This window comes from Camelus dromedarius, chromosome 6 (genome assembly GCF_036321535.1).
Source record: "Camelus dromedarius isolate mCamDro1 chromosome 6, mCamDro1.pat, whole genome shotgun sequence".
Taxonomy (NCBI): Eukaryota; Metazoa; Chordata; class Mammalia; order Artiodactyla; family Camelidae; genus Camelus; species Camelus dromedarius.
The window spans coordinates 14,025,795-14,041,249 of NC_087441.1; the positions used below are offsets into that span (position 1 = coordinate 14,025,795).

General features: G+C 40.7%; 1 protein-coding gene across 5 annotated transcripts in view; it reads right to left on the reverse strand.

Annotated features, from left to right (window-relative positions):
* The window catches only part of PLEKHG1 (pleckstrin homology and RhoGEF domain containing G1), a 213,975-nt gene that overhangs the window by 137,429 nt on the left and 61,091 nt on the right, over window positions 1-15,455 (reverse strand). The window contains exon 3 of one of the 5 annotated variants that reach the window (XM_064486573.1): window positions 11,788-11,887. The exons of 3 other annotated variants lie outside the window; for them this stretch is intronic. The gene's annotated coding sequence lies outside the window, so the exon portion shown is untranslated. Of the gene's footprint in view, window positions 1-11,787; window positions 12,437-15,455 lie in introns of those variants that run through there. One more of the 5 variants, XM_031456544.2, reaches the window with a different exon arrangement.

The following is a 15,455-nucleotide window of genomic DNA, read 5'->3' on the forward strand; positions in this document are numbered from 1 at the left end:
TACTATTTGTGAAATATTGCCTCAATTTAATACAGGCGTATAGTTACAATGATCTTTTAGATGATCTAATTAGATCTTTTCAAAGGGTTCAACTTCTAAGACAATTGTAAAATCATCCTTAATTTTAATGTTCACTCATGTCCATGAACAAACACTATAAATGCCCTCTGGCTTCCCCTGGGAACTTCAAGGAACAAACGGGAGAGCAGAGGCGGCAGCAGCCATTTCTAGAATCTGTATAGTACTGCAAAGCACCTGGTAACATGGCTTTATTCCTGTGGGCAGCGCTGGAATCAGGCTCTCGTTTTCTCCACGGTACAGAGAGACCCCAGGTAGAGGGAGTCCTTGCACCACTTATAAATGGTGAGTTAGTTAAGGGTTAAAGACTTATGCTCTCATGCATGCTTTTTTACCCCATTACTTAAATAGTGGTTCTAGGACAACATCTGCACATCGTTTGTGTGCACTGGAGGGTAATTTCTTTAATATCAGGGATCCTATTGGTTCAAGGGACTATCAGTTCTTGACTAGCCTGTTGAAAAGCCACCTAATTGCTTCTCCCCTTTCCACTCTTATCTGCCATTCATTCTTTTCCAAAAGAGCAAACCCTCAAAAAACTAAACTGGATTACATCACTCCCCTGCTTAAAACAAAAGCCAGCCTCCTCAACATGGCCTGCAACCCCATGCATGATACAAACCTCGCCTGCCTCTCCAGCCCCATCTCACTGCCACTTGCCCATTGCTCACCAGCCTCTAGCCTCTCACTCATTCTTTCATTCATTCTCGTCCAACTAGGCCTTCCTGCCAATGAAAATCCACTCCCTTAAGAGTCCCCTGTTCTCTCCATACATAGCACTCACCACAATGTGCAATTATACTCTTACGATGGCCTTCACAATTATCTTTCAGCTCCAGCAGATCCACTAGCTTCCTGCAGGTGTCACTTCCGTGTTCACCACTGTATCCTCAGCACCCGCTCCGGTGCCTGGTGTATGGCGCCTGTCCTTAAGTGCCAACTACATGAAAGACTGAGTAGATGAGATGGGGGAAGACTCCTGACTCGACCAACTTCTCAACAGACTGGGGCTTTGCTTCCTTCTTACCCATAATGGCTCTGCCTTCTCCTCTTTAAAGGAGCATGCTTTAAGACGGGGGTGAAAGCAGCAACATAGGGGCTGTGACACTGTGCCATTTGCCTCGGCCAAATGGGCTACTATTTGGGGTCAACAATACATAGGCTCCTTAACTATGAACACTGTGTGATCCAGGGTTTCCCCATCAATCCTAGGATAATTAGGGAACCCCAAAGTTTGCTGAATGAACCCAAAAATGTGAAAACATTTTTTATAACCCTTAGCTCCAGGACTGACATGTTGTATAACTCCGAGGGGGCCCCGGTCCTGGGGGGTCTGGGAGAGTAAGAAGCAGGTCTGTGTAGCTCTCAGTGGTGTCCCGCTCAGCTCCTCAATGTTGCCTTTCTGTACTATTCTTCCTGCTCTGTGCTTTGCTCCTGGGTTTATTCTTCATTAGAAACCCAACATTTATCTTATACACATCTTTAAAAATATGATTAAGTGGATCGTATTCCTTATAAAGTCAATGAAATAAGTTAGCAAGAGGTTATGAAAAGTGAGCCCACTTAATTCAATTTTTTTATTAGAAAAACACCACCAACATTACTGATCTTTGAAAATTGATTCCTCATTGTTTATTTACTTTGAAAACATAAGCACATGTGAAAACATTATATAAAATTTCTTTCTTGATGATTTTTTTTCTTGATGTTTCTATCAAAAATCCATGGGGTTTATGAAGAAAAATAAACATGTATTTCATTGAGGGAGCAAGGATAAAAATTAATAAAGCTATGTCTTTCCTTAAATACAAAAATCCCTTAGTAATCTCAGGAATGGTTTCAAAAGGAAATTAGAAATACATTTTAAGGTCAAAATCCGGGTTAGCGCCATGTCAACATGAGGAACACCTTTGGTAAGAACCCGGCTGACTGTTAAGAATCATTCTTTTCAACTGCTTCACTGAAAAGATCTAAATGTATAGTTCAAGTAACTTTGACATCAAGTAAAGTGTTCAAAGTGATTTAGCTAAAGATTTCCCCCAAAGGACATCGTAGCTAAAGAGTTAATTCTCCTCTTAACTAATAAGGCCTTGTGGACTCAAGCAGAAGTAATTGCAAGGGAGTCAGGCATCAAAGTAGGTTGGAGAATGTCCTCTGTAGGAGCACAAATGCCGTCTCAGATGCCTCTTCAACCGCCGCCCACCCAGGCCAAAGTCATATTTTTTTCTCTTTGCACCTACTCATTTTGTACAATAACAACACATCCCAGCTCACTACAGTTACGCGCCTTGCAGGCTCCCATCACCCTCTATTTGAGGGCCAGCTCTCAGTCAGAAGTCTCCCTTTGTCTTTCCTGAATCCACAGTGTAGCTGTGCAAATGTTTGACTTTAAAAAATGAACGTCGGTATTTACAGTGATCTTATTTTAGCCATCCTACAAAACTACGTGGGGGAGACACAAAGAAGCTCTGCAAAGAAGGATGAAGTTAAAATGTTTAAAAATAAATTAGGATTAACAATTGCTTTGAGTCATCGCTGCCATGAAATAAAAAGATCACTGCCAGATGTATGAAATAGATTGGTCACAATAAATTGACTCTCATTTGATCTTCATTTAAGGTCAAATAAGACATTCTGTTTGGTATCACTTTGTACAAAATAGGAGGACTGGTCCTCAAAAGACTAAAATATTTTTCCAGAAACAAATCAAAATGCACATACGTGAAAGAAATACAGGATTTTAAACCTTTACCACATTCTTCCCCTCCAAACAATCAACTTACTTTCAGGATTACGGATAAAGCATTCTGATTTTAAAGTCCTTTGTCCAAGTATTTCAGGTCAGACCTGATTAGGAACACAGCACCCCAGCTGACAGGAATGCTGAATTCTTACTTGGTCATGAGCCAGCCAGACTCCATGGAAACCCGTGAGTCCCAACAGATCAAAGAAGAGTTTAGCACTCAAGAATCTCCTCCAACGACCCAATAATAGAAACTATGCTCAATACGGGTTCAATTTCTCAAATGGACCATTAAATTTTATTGTAGAAGAACTCAAAATAACACCAAAAAAAAAAAAAAAATCCAGAAATTTACAAAGGGAACTGTTGGCTCTCAGAGAAAAACCATAATTCCTTTTTGGAACTAGACTATAGGGAGTTGAAAAATATTTGAGGGACTCATAAAGAACCAAATCATTTTGCACTTTGTCTAGAAGGTGTTCTGGTGTTTAATGCTCCCATGATAATTGCTTTGTTTTGTTTTTAGGAAAGTTACAGGAAGGGCAGCCAATGCTTTATGTCCTCTCTTGGCAGGTACAGAATGCAGTGAGGCTCACATTCAGCAGGTATGGAAGCACCAGGACATCTCAGTATGTGGGCAGGGAGCCTCCCTGCTGATACCCATACCCAACAGCAACCAGCTGAAAAAAGAACAAGTACGCTTGTAGAATCTAATTGGAAAGACCAATTTGTATGTCAGTATTTTAGCCACTCTTGTACACAAGTCAGTCTTCAAATACTTCCTCTCTTTATGGCTCTTTAGACACACATCTCACAAATAAACAAGAGGTCTTGAAAACTTTTATCCCTGCTGATTGACCACAAAACCTTTTCAAGGGGCAGGTAGCACTCGACAGCAATAAATAGTGTTTTTACTTGTTATTCTTGGTGGATTTAATATCACCTTTAGTTTTAAAGGAGGGTCAGTTGTGCTTTTCACTGCTTCCTGTCTCTCCATGCATTTGAAGTCAGCTTCTCTAAATGTTCCCAAGCAGCATACACTCCTTATGCATAAGGAAAACCAGGTGATATCAGGTGATTTAGCAGAGGAAAATATTTCTGCTTGAGTTAACAAAACACATTGTTTAGACACATCTGTTGCAAACAGGAAAAACTAGACTGCTATGAACAAGGAAAATTAATGATACTATGGGAGGTTGTCACTGAAATCTGTGCTTCAAACTACCCTTTCCTGAGATACTTTATAATGTTAGACTGTGTGTTACAAACAGAAGTCTGTTCTGCCCAAACCCCATTTCAGTGTCACATTAAGATAACATAATGCTGTCTCTTATAAGTTTGCTGAAAACACAAATACTTGGTTGAACAGATAATAGAAACAAACAGCTTTCTAAGTGCTGATCTTTAGTCAAGGACTAGACACTCATAAAGTCACATGTGGAAATTCTTTTAAAAAGTCATGTTTACAGCAATACAAGATTTTAGATGTCTGGTGATCACATATTTGGGGATGCTAGTATCCTGAAGTCTTAGTAGTTAGGTAACCAAAAGTGATACAAACCCAGTCCTAATATATGTTTAAACAGGCTTGATTTTCATGCAAGATTTAAATGGTTGGCATTCCCAGCTCCAAACAGACTAATACAGCAAATCAATTTAAAATCCCATCTTTCTTATTGCTCGTCAGTTTAAAAAAAATTGTGTGTATGTGTGTATCCACTACATACCCTCTTTGTGGAAAAACTAAAGGATTTGATAAATGCAGTTTCTATGATGGTAAATACACTGGGCTAGAAGACAAGATATCTTAATTCTAGTTCAGTCTTGGACACAAATCTGCTGAGCAAATTTGGTGGTGACACCGACTCTCTCTGTGCCTCAATTTTCTCATAAGCAACCTGAGATATTTAGGACTAGATTTTTCCAATGTCTAAAATTAGCATCTAGTTATGGCTGAGGTGAGCACAGAGAGGGGTAAAAATACTAGGTTTATTGGTGATCTGGAGGGTACAGTTCTGCCCCAAGCAGAGAAGAAGGGCATTTCAGGAATGGGGCAAGATGACAAACAGACACAAGTAAGCAGTGAATGGACAGACGTAGCAGAGGGTGTATGGGATGGAGGAGAAACAAGAGATTCAGCGGGACATAGCCAGACACAGAAGCCCTTTAAGAGGAAAGCCAGTGTTATCTTGTGATGATTGTAGCTTGTTGAGAAGAAGGCCTAGTTTACCCTTGTTCCTAAACTTTTTTCTCTTGGGAATATTCCAATCTGAATATATTGGCTTACTTCTGACAACCACAGCTCCACTGGACTGTAGAAAGTGAAACATCTGGCACTTTTAATACAATTTTTCCACATTATATGCCTGTTTTGATTTATATTACTTGTCTCTTTCATCCAGAGTGCTGCCAAGGTGGAAGGAAGACTCACTTCCCCATAGACACAACGTTATAAATGATAAATAGGTTCTAAAATTGCCTACATTGATCTATGTAACTTGGGTGCTAAATACCACAAAAAGCCTAGTCTTCTGGTTATAGCCTAGTTCCACCCAGCTGTCCAAGTCAGAAGCCTGGAAGCCATCCTCAGTTGTTGATCTACTGTCCTCAGGCCTCATCTCAATAGTTTATGTTTAAGTTCTAAAGATAGAAGAATGCCATAAAGTATTTTCTAACAGAGTAATTTCCACTTTAAATTCCAAAAGATATTAGAAGAATCTGCCCCAATTCTGCACAGAATATAGTATGACTCTGGCACATGCTCCAAAGAACAAAGCACCAACTGGGCCAGGCTGGCCCCTGTGCTTCAGTGATTCTGGATGACAGTGTTGGCTGGTTTGCAGGCAACTTCCAGGCAAGGAGACCTCAGCAACTTAGGTCAGAAGATGAAGACAATACCACAACTTTTCATAATATGAGACATTCTCCCCCTCCCTCCAAGGTGCCAAGAAATAACTTGAGGAAATTTGTAGAAGTACGGACAGTCTGCATTAGTATGTAGGGATAAGAGCCAGGGATGGAAAGATTATACTCAGAACTACGTTTTATTTAGAAACAAGGCTGTGAGAATTAAGTACAATGGTCCCACTATCATGGGCATTGTTGGTATCCCAGTATCTATGCTCCACTTTTTCCTTCCCAACAATTGTTTTATTGAGGTATCCACCTCCTTGTCCTTTCTACTCACAGTCATGTGGTATAGGTGCAACTGATCCCATCCCCAACTCTACCAATGGATCCTGATTAATAAGCCAATTGCTGCATGGCATTCTTAGTCTTGTTACTGCTCTCCATGATGTAAGTGGTCTCATCAGTTTGGAAGAAGGGACTTATATTCCATGGCTGGGGAGAGGTTCCCTTCTTTCTCCTGGTGCATTTGGACAAGGGAACCTGTTAATCCATTTGTGGTTAGCAGCCATCTTGTGACCATTTAGGGGAACCTACCTGAGGAAGAAGCCAAGAAAGATATGGAGCAGAAAGGTGGGGAGAAACGAAATCTTCAGTGATGTTTTCCTGAGTCACTGAGTCAATAATGCTTAAAGGGCACATTTCCTCAAGAGTAGTTCAGTAATTTCTTTTTCTGTTAGCAAATTTGAGTAACAGTCTTTCTCGCAGTTGAAAATGTTCTATCTAATAAAGTGAAAAACTAGTAAAGCAGTGAAAGTAGAAAGCTTGAGGATGCAAGAGTGGGAGATAAAAGATGTAATAAATGTGAAGAAATGTGAAGAACTTTCAGAGATGCCTACATATCTCCAGTATTTTCTTCCTGAACATGTCACTGATCTGTTAAAATAAAAATCATTCAGAATGTAAGTCCTCAATTTGTTATAAATAAATCCAAAATTAGAAAATGCTCATCATTTTCTCTAAATGCTTCATTTGGGAACCACATTTTTCTGAACCAAGATACCATATTATTTAACCCATTTACGGAGCAACTGCTCAGTGTACAAGAAAACTAAATAGCTTGCCTTTAAGGCTAAAGCCTGGTGGCAGGGAGAGATAATTAATCCTCTTTCCATATAAAACTGTAAACATTTGATGTTTAAATTGGTGCTCCAAAAGCATGGATGATTTGTTTAATTGTAAGTCTGAATGAACTTCCAAGAAGTAGTTGGAAATAATCAGAAGAAAAAGTTTCCTTGGATGTCTTTCAAGATGTTCAGAAGTACGATCATGGAGGAAGAAAAATAAATTAAAGTGTTCAGTATCTCACAGCAGGTCAGCTGGTCATGTCAACGAACCTCTTACCATCTGTTTTTTGTATTCTAAAGTGACCCCATGAGCGTCATAATTATTTTCGTAAGTGTTTAAAGTTCCTCAGATAGGAAAACTCGTGTTCAGAAAAATCATAAACCTGGCAAACTTAGAAATTGTATTTTGTGTCTAAGAAACACACAGTTGAGACTGACCCCTAGGTATACAAAAAAGTACAACAGTCCACTGAATTCCAAAGGAAACAAAGCCCTATGTCCACCATGAGAATCCGGCGTTTTACTGTTCTCTTCTCAGGCTCACTCGACTCTATACACACAGGCAGAACCAGTTTTAAAATGGAGCACGTTCCAAAAGACTGCTGGTAAATGGCTGTTTATTCCAACAGGAAAATTTGTTCCAGGTTCTAATGGTATATATGGTTCCCAGGTCTGCCTGTAAAAGCTTTTTAACCCATAATGATTCTCAAATGTGGGATCTAACCCTAGGTTATCAGTGTTTTTATGGAAGAATATGTCTAAGATACCAGGGGGTAACCCTGACTGGGAAGATGATGACTTGAAAGGCAAAGATTTCCTTACCCTCTCCCTTCTTCTCTCTTTCAACCTAGTGTTACCATAACCAGCCAGTTCCCACTTTGGGATTACGAGAGAGGAGGACTATCATGATACGTTCCTCCTTTCTACAGTCCACTCTTTTGAATTATTCACTCCACCTGCCTCCCCTAAGAGGCCCAAAGAGCCCATCATTCTCACAGCCTCCCCCAACTCCCCTCAGTATACCAGGTCCCATCGCACTGTTCATTTCAAAGCATTCCACCTAAGCTCTTGCACTAAGTAAATAAGAATGCCTGGGTCTCAGAGTTTCAAAACGAAAACAGGCAGAAATTATAAATACATCAAACTTTAAGGCGCTATAGAATTGTAATACGCTTCTGTTATTGCTTTGATATGTTGAGGAAGGTCTGCTGACTCATTCTTAGACACCATTACTCATTTCCATGTTACTATAGTTTTACAGCTAATACGTGAATCTCTAAACTCCAATTTCAAGAGACGTGGCCTCATAAAAATGTTTATGCCACATTCTCTAGTTGGGAGATGTTCGCCAGGAGATGAGGTTGGTCCACAGATACTGGAATTTCAATTGTTTATGTGAACAGTGGGGAAGAATATTAGGAACTGCAACTGGCCGTCCAGATGGCCTGAAGTGCTTTTCAGGTGCAGCAGGGGTTAATCAGGCTCTGTTTGCCTGAAGGCGTCCCGCGCACAGCTTTATGTCTAATGAGGAAAAAGTACACTCTGAAATATTTTTCAAATGAACGTTTGGAAAACAACCCTGCTGAAATTGAAGATTGACTGCATGTAATGTACACTGTGTTTACATATGGTTTTACTGATTGAATCCTTACTAGTTCCTCATCTTCCCCTACAGAATCCTAGTCTTGAATGTTCAAATACTCTCTAGAATTTTTGAGTTTTTGAAAATGTTCTTTGGAAAATTCCTCGTGCTAAGAGAGAGATCTTGCTAGATCCCAGTGTTGGTGTGTGCTGGGCCAGCCCGCACCTCTCCACCCTCTGAGACCTTATCTAGCTTTGCCTCCCAGACAGACAAGGGAGATGAGGGCACAGAGAAAAGAATTCACTCCCGGAGCTGGGCATTCCACAGCTAGGGGGTGCGGTTTCCAACCCTTCACCCCACCTCCTGGACCCCAAGAAGGAAGAACGCCATTCCCCTGGGGAGATTCCAAAGGATCTCATACAATTCCATTTCACAGCTTTAAGCCTGCGGACCAAGGGGACTTTTTTTACTTAAGTAAATATTTCAACAAATAACTTTTCTATATAGGCAAAATACTGCCAAAATTAGTACTATATATTTTGCTTAGAAACAGACTTTGTGCAAATGCATTTAAATGTGATGTGAGGATGGAGCACACACCTTGGCAGGTGAAACTTGCCTATGTGTTTCAAATAATTGTTCTTTCGCCCACACTTATATTGTCAAAAGAGGGACTCCTCAGACCTTCAGTTAAAATGATAAATACAGAGTTTTAAAAACTGGCTCAGAATATGGGGTGATTAAATAAAGCTGAAAGGCTCATAATTAACAAAACTATTCCTTCTGTCTAAAAGTGGCACCGCATTTTTATCTTTAAAAGAGATCTCCTGGCACTCTTTCACAGGCTTACTTCTTCATCCTCCCCACCACACTCTCCCAAGGGAAAACCTGGCCAGGAGGAGAGGGGAGAAAAAGTCATCTGGACTGAAGAGGCAAAGAAGAAAAAGGAAAATCTGCCCAAGAAAAATGTTTCTATCTGCCCAGAAAATAATAAGTTATGGAGAAAATTAAAGTATTTCCTAATTTAGAGGTACTCCAAGAAAATAAAACATGACCATATATACAGTCATGTTTTAAGATTGTTTAAAAGACAATTTTATCAGAAACATTAGACAGTGAAATTTCTTGGAGTTTACAAATTTACTCTGCAGTGTTCTTCACATTCAGAACTATGAACAAAGAAATTTGGGTTAATCACGTGGATGGAGGCATTTACCTGGAAACTCTCTATACTTAAAATCAACACAGCTGATTGGTTTCATCTGAATGTGTGTGAACCTTCTTAATTTTGAGTCAAAAAAATTTGTGAATAGTTATATATCAGATACCAGACTATATGTCACATGCATTAAGATCTAGTCCTGCCTTTGGATTACTTTAGTCCATCAGAGCAGGAATTAACCACACTCAAGAAGGCATTTCAAGAAGGATTTTTAAGACCACAAAGCAGTGTCAAGAGGCACTACATAATTAAAATTGAGGCTAACTGACACAGGAGGAGGCAGATAAAATCAGGCCGGAGGCGCTTATAAAGGAGGAGGAATTTGAACTGAGTTTAAGAGGATGGATAAGGTCCAGATAACAGTATTACTGCAACTGCCCTCCAGCTCCATTTGAGAGCCTGCCTGGCTCTCGCTACAGCTGGCATGGTACACACTCGCTGCACCCACAGCTCATCTGAAGTCAATTTACCATCAGGATTCTACAGATGAGGATGGCAAAAAAAAAAAAAAAAAAAAAAAAAATTGCCCGCAGCCTCCTGGGAAGGAGGTGAGCAGTGATGCATGCCCAGCTCCAGGCAACCTCACAGCCCACAGTGCTTCCCTCACAGCGACTCCAAAAGAACAGGTGACTTAAAGATGAAAAGGAAAAACAGGTTGGAGCTTATGGGGCAAGCAACAATATATTTTTGCGAATGTTAGACTAGACACCTGACATGATTAACCCAACACCATGGGTGGACCAGGCTGGTGGACAGAATGAACTGGAGGTTCATGCATTCGGAAAAACCAGAGAGAAAGAGAATCCGTTTCTTCTGACTCAACATGGTAACACGGAGGCACGCGACATGGCTGGGCTGCAGGAGGCACTCCACACTCCAGGGCAGCAAAGACGACCATGGACTTGGACTTGGAGTTGTACTTCGGTATTTGTAACTTGACCTGTTTCCAAAACTACTGGTTGTGTGACTTTGGTCAATAACTTAAATTTCTGAGAGCTTCAGTCTCCTAACCTGTGAAGTCCAGTTTGTGATAATAACTGCATGAGACTAAAAGAATGAAATAAGAAAAGTATAAAATGTGTAGTGTTCATTTTTTTCCCCTTTATGAAGGCCATGGAAATGGAAAAGGAGGGATGAGACAGATGGCGAGGTAAATTTAATTGAGATTTGGTGACAAATTAGATATCTGGGGTGGGTGTGTGGAGGAGGAAGGGAGAGAGATGTCAAATGTGCACTTGATAAGTCTGCACAAAAACATCTTCATTTATAAAATAATGCCATTTTCAGCAAAATGGATGGACCTGGAGATCATCATTCTAAGTGAAGTAAGCCAGGAAGAGAAAGAAAAATACCATATGGATGTTGCTTATATGTGGAGTCAAAAAAAAAAAAAAACAACTTATTTACAAAACAGAAACAGACTCACAGACACAGAGAATAGACTTATGGTTACCAGTGGGTAAAGGGAGTGGGAAGGGATAAATTGGGAGTTCGACATGCACATCTCTTGGGGAATGTGGAAATGTTAAGTATCTTGATTGTGGCAGTGGTTTCATCGGTGTATACATCTATCAAAATTCATCAAATTGTACATTTGAAATATGTGGTTTACTATACAGAATTTATACCACAATAGAATTGTTTTTAAAAAATCTTCACTTTCCTCAAATAGGAGTTAAAATGTAATTTTAGGAATATGTAACCTTAGAGGTGACTGGGAGATCCCCAACTGAAAACACAGAAAAGAGAGAAATGAGACAGAGGGCTTAGAAAGAAAAGAGAAACCAGTGAGCAATGATTTGGCAATCATTTGCCTAAGAGCCTGATAGTTACAATATTCCATTTATGAGGACTTGTGAAATTGCTAAACTCTGTTTTTCTTTGAAGGACTGTGCTTTAGAAATCAAAGGAATATATATGAAGTTACAACATTTTAAGAAACCAGATCCCACATTTCTGAAGACAAAGGATATTAAAAGAAAATACTCTACTTAATACAGGACTTAAGATCAATCGTGACTCCTGCGTCTTTCAATTTAAAAACACAATGATTGCTTTAATACCCGACTTAACTCTAAACAGTCTTTATCACAAATGTACTCTTCTTCCAGAACAGGCTTTCCTTATGGCATAGAAAAGGAATGATGGTGCAAGGCAAACCCCACAGATTTCTGGGAAGTATGCGTACCTTGGAAAATGCAGCTGAAAGAGCGATGGCTGGGGATCCTGAACAAGACAGGAAGCACGGGGCCAAGACAGAGGCAGAGGCGGTGTCGGCTTTCGTCAGTCTGCGTGAATACAGACCTTGATTACCTACAGCCACGGTGGGTGATTCTGTTCTACTGACTTCCTAAGCTCAGTGAATCTGGTCCAGCGTTTCTACAGGTTTCTCAAATATTACAACTAACTGTCTGTTCCAGGCACTGGATTCATTATCTACAGCTGCTGAAAGCAGATCTGGCACAACTGAACGCATCTGGTTCCTTTGAGATTTCACGTGATGGCCTTTCCATGCCTATTAGATGGTCCCTTTGCAAGCCCGACAAGTCGTGACGCTTAGTGCTTCACACAAAGTAGGCATGCATTTATCAAATGATCATCCTAAAACATCACTTTTAATGATGTGTCAATAACATCCTATGCTAAACCATTTCATGCTACTTCTCTTCCAATAATGTATTGCATAAGGAGTCCATCAGAATCTATCAAATGTTATTAGGTTGGAGGTAGTTTAATAGCAAAAGATCTCAGGAACCTTTTCTTCACATTTGAACTTCAGAAGACCAAATGCCATCCTTTGCTGATCCCTGAGCCAGTGGCTTAGCTGAATGCTTCGAGATGCCCTGTGAGTTGTATGCATGGAACATACAGGTCAGTCTGAGGGGAGAGCAAAGGGTGAGGGACTCCCTAACTGGCAAGCTCCAGGGCTGGCTCCATTACTGGTTACCCAGATGGAGCTCTTGGAGCCACTGTATGGAACTCTGTGCTCCGGATGTCCTCTCCGGCTCCTCCTACAGGGACAGGTCACAACTACACCTTCAATTCATCTATAGTTCTCCCTATAACCCATTTCTGTGTTTGTGCTCTTCCTCTTTTCACACTTGACCTTAAACCTGCATCTGCTAAACTACCTTCCACAGAACAACACGGTAATAAGTCAAAAAACTAGAAGGTGGCGGGGTGGGGGCTGTGGAGAAAGAGAGGGATTCTTTTGCAATGTTTGGGAAACCCTGCCTGTAACATCTCCTTGTTGAAGACGCACCGTTCAGGGAAGCATAGTAAAGACTTCGCAGAAGAAAGAATCACTAACCTTGCTTAAATCCCGAACTTGCTTGACCACGAAGCCCCCCCCACCTTGTTTTTGAAAGAAACCTATTACCATAAATGCACAAAATTGAGAACATACTGTCCTGAGAATCCCCTCACGCTCAATGCCAGGAATGGGAACCAGGTCCTCATTCTAAAAGTCATCCCTTTGTGAGAAAATAAGTACTTTTTAATTTTTTTAACTTACATCCTTTTCCTCTCAAGAATGGAGTCCCTCACCCTCTGCTCTCCCCTCAGACTGACCCATATGTTCCATGTGCACAACTTTCACCAGCTGTAACGAAGGATCTACAGTGAGGAAGTCTTCCTCCTTCACCCCCTTACCCACCAAAAGGGTGTCCAATCTCTATCTCAGCTCAAGGCATGCAAATTTCTAGAAGATATTTTAAATTTTTTTTAAATTTTAATTGCAGTAAAATACACATAACATTCACACTGTTATACAGTCCATCTCCAGAACTCCTTCATAGGAGATATTTTTTAATACGAGAGGGGCCCACACTCAGAGAGTCAAGTCTGCACATCCTCCTGACTGCGTAATTTTGTGCTATATTTTTGTAACTGCTACTATATTTAGTTCTTATAACACTTTCAATCTTCGATTATACATTTAAAACATTATTTTGATGACACCGCCATGCCAAAAGATAATCAGGGGGTTTTGCAATGAAAGAAACTGAAGGAAAGCATCTCAAAGACTTTTTAAAGATCGCATACTGCATTAAGTCCCTGTCCCCTAGCATGGTGCCAAGAACTACACCGGATGGGTATATTATTAGCAATGTCTAGCTCAATATAGTGAGTTATTTATTCACAATGTTAATCATTTATGCTGTAGCCACTGATAATTCTTCTATTAGCTGCTTTCCAACAAATCTGTCAGCCTTAAGTAAGATATTTCCGGGACCTGGAACACAGTGGCAAGGTCATTTACGGGATATGAAAAGGGCTGGGCAGTGTCTATTCCTCCTTAAGCATCCTTCACTGCATTGTTTGTGAGTCTTAGGAGTAATCAGCCCCAATACTGCAATCCCACAAAGCCTTTAGCTTCAGGACTTTTGAGGTGCCACCGAGCAGCTACTGACCTGGGCCAGGCTCAGTGCATGGGCCTCCTGCAGTTGCTCATGAAAGGGCTGTGACAGCCCTCAGATAGGGATGGAAGAAACTAGAGTGATGTCTACGCCTTCCAGAGAAAAGCATGACCACGTAGTGGAGCTCAGAAAATGCTAGCAAGAACAGCAAAGATCAGGATGCCCTGAGCACCCCAGCACCTGGTGTGTGTCTTGGAACATTTAATTGGCATCTTTCTGTTCCTCGGGCAGTCCTATGCTGTGCGGTCCTAGCCTCCACCCCTGATACACTTTCATTAAAGAACAAGGGCAGGTGAAACCCTGGACAAGATGGCACCAAGAATAAAATGTATGAGCAAGTTTATTCAGAAAAAAATGTTTATATGAGTTTGGATAAATACATATATTTAGCAGCATTGCAAAGATGTAGTCTTGAGGCTGAGTAACACAAACACAGGTCATACTAAGAGAAAAATAACACATTCGAGTTCCCTTAGGGTCAAAAAACTGCAAAACAGACCTATACTCCGCTGATTTTTCAAACATTTCTATAAATCAGGACCATCTAACCAAATACTACTAACTGAGGACAGTTGATTTCTTCTGTTTGCACCTCCAGACTTATGTCTTCAATAGCTGGAGAGAGCCGCACTTTGCTCTTGCATTCTCTTGCTTTCCTAGCTTAATTTGACTAATTGGTACCCAGTGGCATTGACTGGCTTACTACCCTGGAGAGAACAGTTCTCATCTATAGTTTTGTAGATTATTATTTCAAGCTGATGCACTATATAGATTTGTGTGTACATGCCCAGATACTTGCTAGTCTGAGAACTAGAGGTTTTACAGTTCACTTATATACCCCAAACAATATCAGAACACTTCAGAGGTTTAACATGACTTCTTTTGGGGGGGGGGTTATTAACTTAATTATACATATTTACATTTAAAATGAACAACTGTTTTAGAAATATAGGGGTGGGGGTATAGCTCAAGTGGTAGAGTACATGCTTAGCATGCATGAGGTCCTGGGTTCAATCTCCAGTACCTCCTCTAAAAATAAATAAATAAATAAACCTAATTAACCATCCCCACCACCAGAAAAAAAAAAATGTACAGAGGTATTTTTCCTTTTGGGGGAATGTGGGGTGGCCTGGACCAGCCTGAGAGCAACATGGGGTAAGAGGAGTCTAGGGGTACCACCGAGGTGGGGGAGGCCATCAGAATGCCTCTTCTGTTGTTGTTTTAAGTTCTAGAAAAGTAAAAAAAGTTCCTTCCAGCCCAACTGTTTATTTCTGTGAAAGGGTAAACTGAGTCTTGAGATGGAGGCTGACCAGCACAGGGTCACCCCTCCAGGCACTGGGGAGTGGTCCTTCCGGTGTCTGATCCCCACCATCATTACCTCTAACAGAGGCCTGGACACGTAGTCCCCCAGAGCGGGGAACATGACTTTCCTAAAGAA